A 15,307-nucleotide genomic window follows, 5' to 3' on the forward strand; every position below is an offset into this window, starting at 1 on the left:
GATGTCCAGCCTAAATGGAAAAGCTGACAAAAAATAATATATAATATACAAACAAATAATTATAATATGAAAAATGTTCCAAAGGAGTGTAAAATTTGTACAAGGGCAATAGAAGGAAACAAACTCAGACTACACCATTTTTAGTGGGGGTCTCAAAAGAAAATTAATTCCTAATGCCCTAAAGTATCCATTGAAGGTAATAAATAAACTTTGTTCTTATACGTCTAGAATGATAATATTGATACACCATCTTTATTTTTTTTCATACACCATCTTAAAAAAAAACTGAGAAACAGTCATTCAAATCATTGAGTTCTGAGGTTCAGATAAGAAACCCTGGCAGAGAGACTTCCCTGGTGGCGCAGTTGTTAAGAATCCGCCTGCCAATGCAAGGGACATGGGTTCAAGCCCTGGTGCGGGAAGATCCCACATGCCGCGGAGCAACTAAGCCCGTGCGTCACAACTACTGACGCTTTGCGCCACAACCACTGAAGCCCATGCGCCTAGAGCCCGTGCTCCGCAACAGATGCCACCGCAATGAGAAGCCCGTGCACTGCAACGAAGAGTAGCCCCCGCTCACCGCAACCAGAGAAAGCCCGTGTGCAGAAACGAAGGGTCAATGCAGCTTCATTCATTCATTCATTCATTAAAAAAAAAAAAAAAAGGAAACCCTGGCAGACAAAGGCTTCCATCAAATAGGGAGATTTCACCAGATACAGAGAAACAAGAATTGGGTATCCCAAGTAGGGAGAATCCTATCTGCTAGGCCAAGGAAAAGGTATGCCACATTTGGAGAATTCTAAGTCATTTCGTTGAGATGAAGGCAGGGATTAAAGTGAGTAGGGAGAGAATTGGAGTCTGACAAGAAATAGGACATGGATTTAGTTTTGACCAGACTGTAAAACATTTAGTAGCTAAAGATTTTGGAATTCACATATAGAAAAAGACAGGGGCATACTCTGGAGGTACAAAGTGATCAGATTTGTCCCAAAAAAACTTCTTAGGATGGTTCTGGTTCAAGGAGGCCAAGAACTAACCCTTTCAGAAGACTATCATATTTGCTACACAGTAAGTAGAAAAAAAAAGTTCTGTCCAAATTGAAGACTGAACTTTTTTACATTGAAGACTGTTTTATTATATAACAAGAAAAGTAAACTCTGTCATGCACACACTTATCAATGACTAAGAGAACTCCAAAGAAACAACTTATTTTTCAGGTCATCTGGGTTATCATGAGTCCAAAAAGACATTAATTTTAACAGATCTTCAGTGAAAGAACAAAAACAAAAAACATGTATCACAAAGACTGCAAAGAAAAGGCGATTCCTAAGACAGCAGATACATTATTGAATCAGTATGTCTATTAATTAGAAATAAACTTGGTCTGAGATGGGATTTTACTTAAATAAAAAAAATTACAAAAACCCAGGCACTACTAATACCTACAGGAAACTCAGTAAATGGGAAACAAGACTGGGGGGACAGGGGGTGATAAAATTTCTCCTCTACCCTCTCCCAGATGGGCCTAAGAATTAGACTGACACAAGACACATTAACAGGAGAAAAGCGCACAAATTTTATTTAGTAATTTTTTTGTGTATCTGAAAGCCTTCACAAAGAAAATAAAGAGCCAAAGAAGCAGTTAGGGCCAAAAGCTTATATGTGTGGTTGGATAAAGAGTAGTAAATTGGGAAGACGTAACGAGACAAAGGGTTTGGGCTAGAGCAGTTAGTTGTGGAAAAGTGACTAGGACGATAAGAATTAGCAACAAGGTTTGTTTGTACAGATTGTTTCCAGCCTCTATTCTCCATCTCTAGTAGTAAGAATGTTTTCCTTTCACCTGGTATCCAGAAGGCACCTTTTACATGAGAGTTTACCTCTTGCTTTCAAGAAGAAAAAGAAAGGTCAGAATGGCCTTCTTGCATCTGCTGTTTATGTGCCTTTGACTCAGAATAATCCTTATGCCCCAGTGGCATATTTGGGGGTGGCATATTCTGCTACCCTACACAAGTAGGGTTAGCAAAGTTGAAACTTTCAGAAGCCCCACAATGTTCCCCCCACCAGTCTACCTTCTAACTATAGTAATTCTTCTTACATATTTAATATTCTAACATCTTCAATCCCCTTCCTATAAAAAATCCTGCTCTTAAAAAGGGATCTGATATTCAATTCAGCCTTAAAAAGGAAGGAAACTTTGACACATGCTTCAACATGAATGAATTTAAAGACATTACGCTAAGTGAAATAAGCCAGTCTCAAAAAGACAAATACTGTATAATTCTACTTATATGAGAAATCTAGATTAGTCAAATTCATAGAAACAAAGTATAATGATGGTTGCCAAGGGCTGGAGGGATGAGAAAAAGTGGTGTTACTATTTAATAAATAGTTTCAGTTTTGCAATATGAAAAAGTTTTGGAGAATGGTTGCACAACAGTGTGAATATACTTAACAATACTGAACTGTACACTTGAAAGCAGTTAAGATGGGAAATTTCATGTGCGTTTTAAAATCTTACTAAATATTTTTTAAAATTGAGACTGAAATGGTGAATAATTGAGGATGAGTCCATGTCCCAAGGCAGTGAAACCAAATAAATCATTTACTGGGGATGAAAAGTTTAGAGTATTTTATTCTGTGAAAGTTTGGGGGCAAAAGAATGATATAATTGCAATGTTTTTAGCAAGATTAAAATGACATCAATATATTAAAATATATCAGATGGAAATGAGAGCTGGAAGGAGGGAGTCAAGAAAAACTGTTTAGAAAAATTTAAAGAAATAACAATTTTAGGGATCATTTCAAAGATGAAGTTGCTAAGATTTCTAGCATGGGTAAGAGGAAGGATGTAGCCTCAATCTGCTCCCTTGGGATCTTTATTAAGGAGTGGCTGAGCAAGCAGATAAAGGTACAGTAAACTGCACAAGATCAGCCTCCAAGCCATTTATCAGGAATCAAAGAATTGCTTTATTTATTTACACCCTTCTTCATCTAAAAATATCTGAAAAGTTCAGCAAATAACCACTGTTCTGTTACTCGTTGTTGGCCAAGCACAATGGAAGTATTCCAGAATTTGAGCTGCTGTGATAATGATACAACTCTCTTTACAAATTACATGATAGATGAAATTCTGAAAGATTTTATAAACAAACTGTGGTAACTCCAGTCACATGTTAAATGTACTAAGTAAGCCCATATTTACTAGATAGAGCTTTATTTCCTAGAGTGGCTCTTTTCATAATAGAAATCATTTATTTATTCTGTTAAATCCTAGTATGGATTCCTTTGCATTCATCTCCACTGCAGCATGGGAGAAAGACTTGAAGTGAGGTTAAAAGAAATCTCTAAATCACATAAATGTACTAAAAGAGCACTTCTCCTTTTATATACCAAAAGAAAATGAGATCGGAATTACCTAAAGTATGTGAATCATAATAAAAATGTAAATATTTAAAACACATTATAGAGACAATTTTTTATTTAAAAAAGGCTAAATTTTCCATCCAAATAATGAGAATTCTCTCTATGCCTTTTTGTTTTAACTTACTATTGAATTCTATATGAGGCAGTTATCAAAACACTAAATCAACTTATGCTAACTTCCAAGATCTTTATTCACTATTACTGAGTCCAATTTAAATTAAGATTCTGTCGAAATGACAAAGATGAATAACAACAGTTGTCCCCAAAAGCATATTCACCTGGGAGGTGAAGGGGTAAAACACAAGTACACATTCAATTAGAACAGAAGGGATCTGTACTATAAAGGTTATGAGGAATAAGAATAGTTCTGCCATCATAAAACAAAAAACATAAAAACAATGTCTTTATTGAAAATCAATGAACACAAAACGAGCTCTTTGAAAGGTCAGTAAAATTGACAAGGAAAAAAGAGAGTAAACACAATTCCCAATATCAAGAATGAAAGAGTGAACATCACTACAGACCATATAGACATTAAAAGGCTAATAAGAGAATATTACTAAGAATTCTATATCAACAAATTCAGTAACTTAAATGGAATGGACAAATTTCTTGAAAGATACAAACTACTGAAGGTCATCCAAGAAAAAAATAGATAACCTGAATAGCCCTATATTTATTAGAGAAAAAGAATTTGTAGTTTAAAAACCTACCCACAAAGAAAATTCACAAGTCCAGATGGCTTCACTGGTGAGTTATACCAAACATGTAAGAAATAGATAACAATGCTGCATAAACTTGTGCAAAATACGGAAGAAGAAACAGGTTCCAAATCATTCTGTGAGTCAAGCATTACCCTAATACCCAAATTAGACAAAGTTATTACAAAAAAAAAAACTAAAGACCAATGCTTCTCATAAATCCAGAAGTAAAAATCCTTAACAGGATATCTGCAAATTGAACGAAGCAATATATAAAAGGAATCATGGTCAAGAGAGGTCTATTCCAGGAATGCAAAGCTGGTTTAACATTCAAAAATCAATACAAGTTCACCATATTAACAGACTAACATACCCCCGCCACCACCAAAGGAACCAAATGATTGTCTTAATGAAAACAAAAAAGGTATCTGACAAAATTCAATATCCATTCATGATAAAAACTGGGAATAAAAGAAAAAGGAAATCCTTCAACTTGATAAATAATATCTATAAAAATCCTAGAGATGACATCCTACACTTAATGCTGAGATGCTGAATGTTTTATCTCTAAGATCAGAAAGAATGCTGTCATCACTTTTAGTCAACATTGTACTAGAGTTCTTAGCCAATGCAACAAGGCAAGAAAAATAAATAAAAGGCATACAGATTGGTAACAATGAAGAAACACTACCCTTATTCAAAGACTGCAAGACTTTCAATGTAAAAATTCCTAGGAAATCTACAAAAAGCTACTAAAAGTAATAAGTGAGTTAGCAAGGTCGCAGGATATAAGGTCAATATACAAAAAGCATGTTTTATTTACATATAAAAGCAATACACATTGGAAATAGAAATTTTTTTAAATACCAATTATAACAAGACCAAAGAGAAATTTAGGGATGTGAGTCAACTGCAGCACACCTGGAATTAGCCCGAGTTTTTCTGCTAAAGTAAAAATGTACCTGTATGGTGCTGATCCCTGTCAAGACATGAAATGTATGGCTTGATAGTGTTGCTTTGTACTGATGGGTTTAAGGTAAGTTTCAGGGTAGTTTGTATCAGACTGTCAACAATGTTTATTGATAAGCGAGATTTGATGATTTGCATCTGGTCTTAGTGAAACAGAGGGCTCTACCTTTGGGGCTGGTTATGAGAAAGACTATGCCTACATGACCAGCAGAGTATAAGGAGTACCAGCCTAGACTCCATTAGGGGCTACATGGTTCTGTGCACACATCAGTGGCACCTGATCTGAGAGAAAAAGTGTGTCCATATGATCAAAAAAGCGGACAGTGAGAGGTCATGCCTAATCCTTCTAAAGCTCTTGCCATGAGGGAACCTCTGGCTGCAACGCATATCCTTAATGTTCTAATCCTGTTGCTATATTGAATCCTTTCCCTGAAATAAATTTCTAATTTTGGACCCTTTGAATGTTCTTTAGTAACTGAACCCTATCTGGACTGCCACCATTAGTGCAAAGAATAAATTTAACAAAACGTGTGCAAAACTTATACACTGAAAACTACTAAACACTGCTAAAAGAACTAAGTAAATGGATATGCAAAATGAGAAAAAATACTATTTTAAAGATGTCGCTGTCAGTAAATTAATCAATATATTCAATCCAATTCCCATTCTAGCAAACCTTTTCATAGTAATTAAAAGCTTATTATAAAATCTATATGGAAATGCAAAGAACCTGGAACAGTTAGAACATATTTGAAAAAAGAAAAAATGTTGGAAAACTTAACACTAATTGATTTCAAGGTTGACTATAAAGCTACAGTAATCAAGAGAGTATAATATTGGCACAAGGATAGACAGATAATCAAGGGAACAGAACACATACTCCAGAAACAAACCCATATGAATATGGTCAATTGATTTTCAAGAAAGGTGCCAAGATATTTCAATGAGAAAAAGATGGTCTTTTTAACAAATGTTGAAAATACACAAATGAACTTTGAAACTTCCCCCACACCATATACAAAAATTAACTCAAAATGGGTCATACCCCTAGATGCAAGAGCTAAAAATATAAAGGTTCTAGAAGAAAACACAGGAGAAAAATCTTTGTGACCTTGTTTAGGCAAAGTTTTTGTTTGTTTTTTTAGATAAAACACAAAAGACATGAACCACAAAATAAAAAATTGATAAACTGTACTTTAACAAAAATTATAAACTTTGTGCTTCAAAGGACACCATCAAGAAAGTGAAAAGACAACCCATGGAACAGGAGGAAATATTTACAAACTATGTATCTGATAGGTTTGAAATATATCCCAAATATATAAAAAATCTTAAAACTAAGTATTAAAGAGATAAACAACCCAATCTTTTTTTACATGGCAGAATGACTTGAATAGATACTATATCAAAGAAGATACAGAAATAGCAAACACACGAAGGATGTCAACACAACTAGTCATTAGGGCTATGCAAATTAAAACAGCAATAAGATGCCTTTACACCCATGAGAATGGCTGAACTTAAAAAAAAAAAAAAGACAGCAAGAACTAGCAAAAACACAGGGCAACTAAAACTCTCATACATTGCTGGAAAAACTACTTTGGAAAACAGTCAGTTTAAAAATTTAAGCATGTACTACCATATAACCCAGCAATTCCACTCTTTACTAGTGAAAACTGATGTCTACAAAAAGACTTATACTTGACTATTCATAACAGGTATATTTATAACAGCCAAAAACTAGCACAGAAAAAAATTTTCCATTCTGCAAAAGGCACAACTCTAATAATAGAAAGCAGATGAGTGGTTACCAGGGACTAAGGATAGTGACAGAAGACTGAATGCAAAGGTATACAAGAGAACTTTGTAAACTGATGTAACTGTTCTATTTTGATTGTGTTAGTGTGAAAAGACTGCAAATATTTGTCAAAATTCATTGAATTGTATACTGAACATTATTGAAATTTTATGTACCTTATACTTCATTAAAGCTGATTTTAAAAAGAAAAATCTAGTCACTTTAAATACAAGTAACCTTTTTTTCCCCCCTGATTTTCCAATATAGGCGGACTTGGCAGGGATGGCTCAGTCCTCCTCCACAAAGGTCAGCTTGGGTGGCTTAACTGGGGGAAGGATCCACTTCTAAGATCACTCACAGGGCAGGAAGATGGTGGGAGCTGGAAGCTTAGCAAGGGCTGCAGGGAAGGTTTTGGCTGGGCTCTCACTCACATCATGGTGACTTCGGTTCCAATACTAAGTATCCCAAAGGTACAGGCAGAAGCCCTATCACTCTTTATGACCTAGTCTAGGCGGTCACATTAGTGTCTCTTCCACCACAGTCAGAAGCCTGCCCAGATTCTAGTGAAGGGACACAGACCCCACCTCTTCATGGGAGGAGTATCAACGTCACAGTATAAAGCAGAGTGTGTGAAATGGGAAATATTTTTATTACTATCTTGGAAAAGACAATCTAACACACTGAATTTTTATTCTGTAGATAAGTGGTAGATAGGGTAATGTAAAAACATGATCCTATCTAAATTTTAGGATGGTAACTCCAGAAGCACTATTATGGATAAACTAAAACAGAGAGACTGAAAAACGTATGGGGAGCAAAGGGAAGGAGAGGGAGGACCTTTTAAGATGGTATTTCGGAGTCAAAAGCAAAGGAGACCCTCAAATGGCAGAATGTCTGTGAGCAAGAAAGAAGAGAAAACATGCTTGCCAGAGATGCTATACGAATACAAGTGAAATGTCTTGGCTGGAAAATGGTAACGTCATTTCTAAACACAAAGTTTAGAAAGGATAATAACAAATTCTGTTCTGGCACATGTTGGCAGAGGTAGAATGCATCTGAAAATTAAAAAACAAGAGAGCCACAACAAAGAGCACATGTTATATAACCCATGAAGAAGAGACTCAATTCTGATTGATCAAGAGTCGACTACAATCATTAGACAAGGCAACATAGATCATTACTTCATATTTACTTAAAAGATGGAATTTTATCTACACACCAAATGCCAGGAAGTATGCTTTAATACTCCTGCTTCCTTCCTAGCCAAAAAATCTTCCTTGTTGTTCACTGGGTTAATAAAACTGCCTATCTGAAGATTTGTCTCTAAGGCAAGGGGTAGGAACAATTTACCTAGCTTTTTTAAGTGATAATAATGATCAAACATGAATTCAAAACATATTATTTGTTTTTTACACTTTAAATAAATCATCTGTAGCATGGCAGACAACATTGGCCTAATTCTTCTCCATTTTTCCTCGCTAAAAGAACTCCTGGGCTTCCCTGGTGGCGCAGTGGTTGAGAGTCCGCCTGCTGATGCAGGGCACACGGGTTCATGCCCCAGTCTGGGAAGATCCCACATGCCGCGGAGCGGCTGGGCCTGTGAAGTATGGTCGCTGAGCCTGCACGTCCGGAGCCTGCGCTCCGCAACGGGAGAGGCCACAGCAGCGAGAGGCCCACGTACCGCAAAAAAAAAAAAAAAAAAAAAAAAAAAACTCCTGTTTTCTTCAGCTATCAAATGGCCATATACTTCACAGTAGCTGGGATTATAATCCCCAGGGTTAATCTTATTTGGTGTAACTCTGTTCTCAGTCCTAGCAAGCTGCAGGATAGAATCATCTGGGAACTTTTAAATGGACTAATGACTGGACTCCCTCACTCCCCCAGAGTGATTCTCATTTAACTGGTCTGGAGTAACAGTGTCTTTTTAATCATTAGGGGACAAGTCTGGGGACAAAAGTCAACTCAATATTAACTAAGAGCAGAAAGATGGAAAGAACCTTGATTTTTAAAACTCTGTTGAATTAACTGACAATAGAACGAACTTTCATCCAGGTTTCTAAGTATGTAATTAACAATTCTTCTCATTTTTTAAGCCACTTCTGGTTGTGTTTCCTGTTTCTTGCAATGAAAAGTATCCTACAGGCTACGCCTGGCAATACAATTTTCAGGATAAAAAAGTTTAGCTTTATAAACAGGAAGCAGAACTCCAGTCATTCTGCTGACAAAGGACAAGCCAATTTTACAGGAGCCAGCAAAAAATGATGTCATTTTACTGAAAAGATCTTTTCAAAGCTTATAAAATACATCTAATTTTGAATATTTGAACAGATTGTGCCTGCTCAGTTGCATCTTCAAATGACTAGAGTTTCTTCTTTGAAACTGAATGATACAGTAGTATAAAATATCAACTTGCACATATATTTTGCACAAGTATTTTAAGAGCTATCTCCCAGATATACCTATAAGATTAGTCTGAAATTAATAAGGACATTCACAAAAACCAGAATGAAACAGTACACAGATGACATTTCCTTCTTTGTTCTGCTCATCAGTTCAAACTACCTAAACACAGTAAAAGCAACTGCTACCAAGCCTATGCTGTTGGTGTATACTCAACTTTGGCTCTGATTTAAGGTCCAAGAGGAGAAAGCACCTGATTTGAAGAATTCTGCATTTCTCCTCCGAGAGAACATGTAACGGTGGATGATAGGCAGGTGCTACGGAAAGTGCTCCGTGGAGGCATGCAAAGGACAAGAAGTGGGTCCCTGTCACCAAACTGAGCTGCCTGGTCAAGGATATGAAGTAAAGTCCCTGGAGGAGATCACTTTCTTCTCCTTGCCCTTCACAGAATCCGAGATCTCTGACTTTTTTCAGGGATGTCCCTCAAGGTTTTGAATATTATGCCCATGCAAAAGCAGACCTGTGCTGGCCAGTGGACCAGGTTTAAGGCATTTGTCACCACTGGGGTTTACTATAAACCTGCTGGTCTAGGTGTTAAGCACTCCATGGAGGTAGCCACTGCCATCCTCGGGGCTATCGTCCAGGCCAGGCTCTTCATCACCCTGTGTGGCGAGGCTACTGGGGACACAAGATCAGCAAGCCCTAACCATCCCTTGCAAGGTCACTAGCTGCTGTGGCTCTATGCAGGTGCTCCTTATCCTCATCCCCAAGGGCACTGGCATCATCTAGGCCCCTATACCAAAGAAGCTGCTGCAGACGGTACTGAGGATGGCTAGAATGCTCCCTGGCAACTTCACCAAAGCTGCTTTTGATGTTGTCTCCAAACCTACAGCTGAATCCCTAAGCCTCTACAGAGACCACTTTCACCAAGTCTCCCTATCAGGAATTCGCTGACCATCTCAAAAAGACCCAAACTAGAGTCTCCCTGCAGAGGACCCAGGCTCCAACTGTGGTCACCACATAGCTTTTATACCAGAAAAGTAAAGAGAATTAAACCTGTTTAAAAAAAATAAAGGATTCTCTCCCTAAATTCACTTCTGAGTCAATTATTTAAACTTTTCTTCATTTCGTTCTCAAGGGAATGTGGACAGCTTGTCACTCCCAAAGCTCACCTCTCCCCCATACCCTGGATTGGATCCCTCCCACCCCTCCTGAACCTGCTGCTCTTCATTGCCCCCACTGTTTTCCATAAGGTGCAGGGCTCCTTGTCTTAGGCCTTGAATTATGTTCACACCTCCCACTTCTTACACACAGTATAAGACTCTGCACCTTATATTCCTTGCCCTGTCGGCTACGGCCTCCACTCCCACCCATGCCTTTTACAGTCAACCTCAACTATGGCCACTTATCTCTCCATTTATCAACCCACTTCAATATGGCTTCCACCTCCACTAATTGATTAAAATTGCTCTGGGAAAGGTCACCAATTATTGCCTCATTGTTAAAATTAATGACCCCTTTTGAGTCTTTGCAGTTCTTTCTTGATTATTTTTAAGCTTCCATTAAAGCCAAACTGTGTTAGGCACTAGATGTCCAAGACTGATTAAAACAGTCCTTATCTTAAAAAGCTCAGTCTAATGGGAGAAATAGTCACAGAGATGATTTTAATACCTGGTAAATAATCTCAATGGCAGAAGCCTATACATGAGAGGGAAATCACAGGGAACAGGAGCTAGTAACAGTTTCAAAGAAGCAATGAACAATCGAAGTTTTACAGGTTTAACAGGAATTCATAATGTTGTAGACACTGAAAAAGGATATTTCAGACAGAGTATATATGTGTGAAAAATAGAGAAATGACCTTAACTCAGGCCGCATCAGTGAGCAGGAAGGAAGGGATGGATCTAGGAGAAATTAATTAACCTGTCAGGCAAAATTTGATATCACTGATTACTCTTCCTTTCTTGATACTCTCTCTGGCTTTCCTCCCATCCCACTCTTTTGTGGGATTCTTTTTCTGTTCCCAAGTGTCTGTCTCCAACTTCCTCACACTCTAAATGCTCTCAAGAAGATCTGATCCCAGCCTCCTACTGGTTGGTAGACACTGCAAACTGGGTCACTATAAAGTTTTCAATTGCAACTTTAATGATGTACTGATGAGAAAAAGAATATTCAGTTCCCTCCACAGGATTAGTCAAAGTAATTGCTTTCATAAAAGTAACGTCCAAACAAACATGTACAAAAAATAGCAGTTATGAGGGTAATATAGTGCATGTATAGTGGCCTCAGGTACACTACCATAGATTAATAAAATGTATAGAACAGAAGCAAGCAGAAAGTGATCCTGGGACAATGGAACTGCAGAATTTGTGGTTTAGAAATAATCTAACTAGAATTTAATTGCAGATGAGAAAAGCTGATGATACAAATTTTAACCATATCCAGGTTTTAAAAAATGATTGCAGAATGAATTAATGGGAGAAGAATTCTAGGCTTGTGCTTTCTCTGAAGAATGTGGGTGAGTCCTCTACATCCAAATTCAAATCTGAAAATCTTCTGCAGAATTGCCTGTAAGAATCACAATTCCTAAGCAGAAACCTAAGAAAAAATATGGTTTCTAAGGTAACCAAGTCCCATATCCACACCATACATGATCCAACGTATCAAAGTCATCACCTGAGCTTGCCAGAAATTAATTGGAAGAGCTGTTGTGTTATATTTGTGCCCTAAGGCTGCAACCCTTTAAACAAATGGACTCCATGTTCCACATTAGCTGAAGAAAGAAAATGCACCTTTGTGAAGGTCAAAGAAAATGCACCTTTGTGCATTTTCAAGAAGGAAATGCACGTTTGTGAAGGTCAAAGAGGAAAATGTGAGAATAATCTCTTCTGATGACTGTGCTCTTAACTCCCAATGGCCAATAGAAACAAAATCCTTATAACGTTACAGAAGCAACTTTTAAAAACTTTTGAAGAGATATTAAAAATAGAACAATTCAGATGTCCTATTCATACTCTCTTGCTAATTTTATTTCTACCCCGAAAAAAAAGTCTGAAAATTATTCATTCAAGAAAGGAAACAAACATTCGGGAGAGATGATTCTTTGGTTTGCAACATGAACTACACTTTTAGAACATCTAATAACTGCAGCTCAGACTCTTTGCTTCCCTTTTAAAGGAAAGCCATTTTAATTACACATTGATAGAACCATTTTGGAAAAAAAACAAAAACTCTCTTTCTTCTTTTACCCTCTAGGGGTAAGAGAGAGAAGACAAGGGGTCAGTAGGAATAGAGTTAATCTCTTCATGCAGCTCAGTATCATAAATACCGTTTGGTATATATCACAAACAATAATGTTATGCAAAGTTTTTTTTCTTCATTCAATCCAATTCCACTATATGAGCTTATTTGTAAGTGGATCAGCTGTTACCACATTGTAAACTGCATTTAAAATTATTTTCTTTCCTCTTGAGAATTTCATTTAATAGGTTTATGTAAATTAAGTACCTGTATTTATTGCCCCATCCAAATAAAAAGAGAACAAGTTGTCAATAACAAACATTCTGCAACAATATAACCCAGGCATCTACATTAATAAAATGCTTGAATGGAATGCTAAGACTATGTTATTTCAATGAGTTTTAATACAACAGCATCCACTGGGACACAGAGACAAGACAAGTATATTTATGGAGGATGTGGTAAACTAGGAAAATTGCAAATCCAACTAGCACTTGATAAAGACCTCCAATAAAAAGCTTTTCAGATTATTCAAATGACAGCTATACTGGAAACAAACCAGATAATATAGTCTGCTGGCCTGAACAAACATACTAGACCTAAACTGAAGGACAGAGGGAAAGAAAGTGTCCAGAAACCACCCCTCTAAGTCATCTCAAAAGATTTCCTTTTGATGGACAAACTAAGGAGGACAGGACAATTATATCTTTTGGAGATCTGATTCAGCACCAAATATGTATGTGGCAGTATTATAAAGTCTGTTCTTTCATCTTTAACTTCAGTTATGCTGTCCTGTGCTCTGCATTTTGTAGTTGTCCCTCCTGGTGTCATTAGTTACACAGAAGACCTATTAAAGAAAGCAATCTAACTGTAAATTGGCATTTTGCTATCTGAAAGCAAGATGGCAAAACATATCAATAGCTATCATGATCCTCATCTCTTCATCTATCATTAAGTATCCTCTCTTTTCCCAGTGCTTTCTATAAGCTATATAATTTAATGCTCAAACAACCACAAAGGACAGACTTTCTTAACTTTTCACATAAGATGAAAATAAGCCTCCAACAGGTTAAACTGCCACAGTCTCACAGCTAGTAAATGGCAGAGCAGAATGTGAACTCACATATCTCTCCAAAGGCTTTATTTCCTCTAATCTCTTTAACCTAGGAACTCTACCCCAAATTTATCCTAAGTAAATAAATCAACAAACCAAAACACAGACTCATAAAAGATATTTTTGCTCTTTATAGCAAAAATCAGAAACCAAACAGCTACATTAGTAGAATGGTACTTCAACAAAATGAAATATTGTATAATTAACATGAAGACCATATAAATGATGTTTAAAGAAAAGGAAACCCTGAAATTAATATGGAGAGTTTTAGCTCCGGCAATGGTAAAATAGTTTGTAACCTACTGGCACGCCCACATATGGCAATTATAAACTCCACTCAAAATATGTAGAACAACTCTTTGAAGGCACTGGAGGGCAACCAAAATCAAGTAGGAACTGAACAGGATTACCAAGAAAGAAGGAAATCTTGCTGGGCGAAATCCCTGTTGTATTAGTTTTCAATTGCTGCATAACAAATTACCACAAACTTAGCTATTGAAAATAGCATCAGTGGAGCTTGTGACCAAGATGGTGGAGTAGAAGGACGTGCTCTCACTCCCTCTTGTGAGAACACGAGAATCGAACTAGCTGCTGGACAATCATCGACTGGAAGACACTGGAACTCACTAAAAAGATACCCCACATCCAAAGACAAAGGTGAAGCCACAATGAGAAGGTAGGAGGGCTGCAATCACAGTAAAATCAAAACCCATAACTGCTGGGTGGGTTACTCACACACTGGAGAAAACTTATACCACAGAAGTCCACCCACTGGAGTGAAGATTCTGAGCTCCACGTCAGGCTTCCTAACCTGGGGGTCCAGCAACGGGAGGAGGAATTCCTAGAGAACCAGACTTTGAAGGCTAGCGGGGTTTGATTGCAGGACTTCGACAAGACTAGGGGAAACAGAGACTCCACTCTTGGAGGGCACACACAAAGTAGTGTGTGCATCGGGTCACAGGGGAAGGAACAGTGACCCCAGAGAAGACTGAACCAGACCTACCTGCTAGTGTTTGAGGGTCTCCTGCAGAGGCTGGGGGTGGCTGTGGCTCACCGGGTGTACAAGGAAACTGGCAGCATAAGTTCTGGGAAGTACTCCTTGGCGGGAGCCCTCCCAGAGTCCGCCATTAGCCCCAACAAACAGCTCAGGTAGGCTCCAGTGTTGGGTTGCCTCAGGCCACACAACCAACAGGGAGGGAACCCAGCCCCACTCATCAGCAGACAAGCTGATTAAAGTTTTACTGAGCTCTGCCCATCAGAGTAACAGCCAGCTCTACCCACCACCAGTCCCTCCCATCAGGAAACTTGCACAAGCCTCTTAGATAGCCTCATCCACCAGAGAGCAGACAGCAGAAACAAGAAGAACTACAACCCTGCAGCCTGTGGAAAAAAAACCACATTCACAGAAAGATAGACAAGATGAAAAGGCAGAGGGCTATGTACCAGATGAAGGAACAAGATAAAACCCCAGAAAAACAACTAAATGAAGTGGAGATAGGCAACCTTCCAGAAAAAGAATTCAGAATAATGATAGTGAAGATGATCCAGGACCTCGGAAAAAGAATGGAGGCAAAGATCGAGAAGATGCAAGAAATGTTTAACAAAGACCTAGAAGAATTAAAGAACAAACAACTAGAAGAATTAAAGAACAAACAAACAGAG

The 15,307-nt window shown here is 37.7% G+C and overlaps 1 protein-coding gene and 1 pseudogene across 2 annotated transcripts in view; one reads left to right on the plus strand and one right to left on the minus strand.

Annotated features, from left to right (window-relative positions):
• DDX10 (DEAD-box helicase 10) overlaps window positions 1-15,307 on the minus strand; it is a 300,441-nt gene that overhangs the window by 148,400 nt on the left and 136,734 nt on the right. The window lies entirely within an intron of this gene.
• Window positions 1,006-10,315, plus strand: LOC102978251 (40S ribosomal protein S2-like; annotated as a pseudogene).

This window comes from Physeter macrocephalus, chromosome 16 (assembly GCF_002837175.3).
Source record: "Physeter macrocephalus isolate SW-GA chromosome 16, ASM283717v5, whole genome shotgun sequence".
NCBI classification, from domain to species: Eukaryota; Metazoa; Chordata; class Mammalia; order Artiodactyla; family Physeteridae; genus Physeter; species Physeter macrocephalus.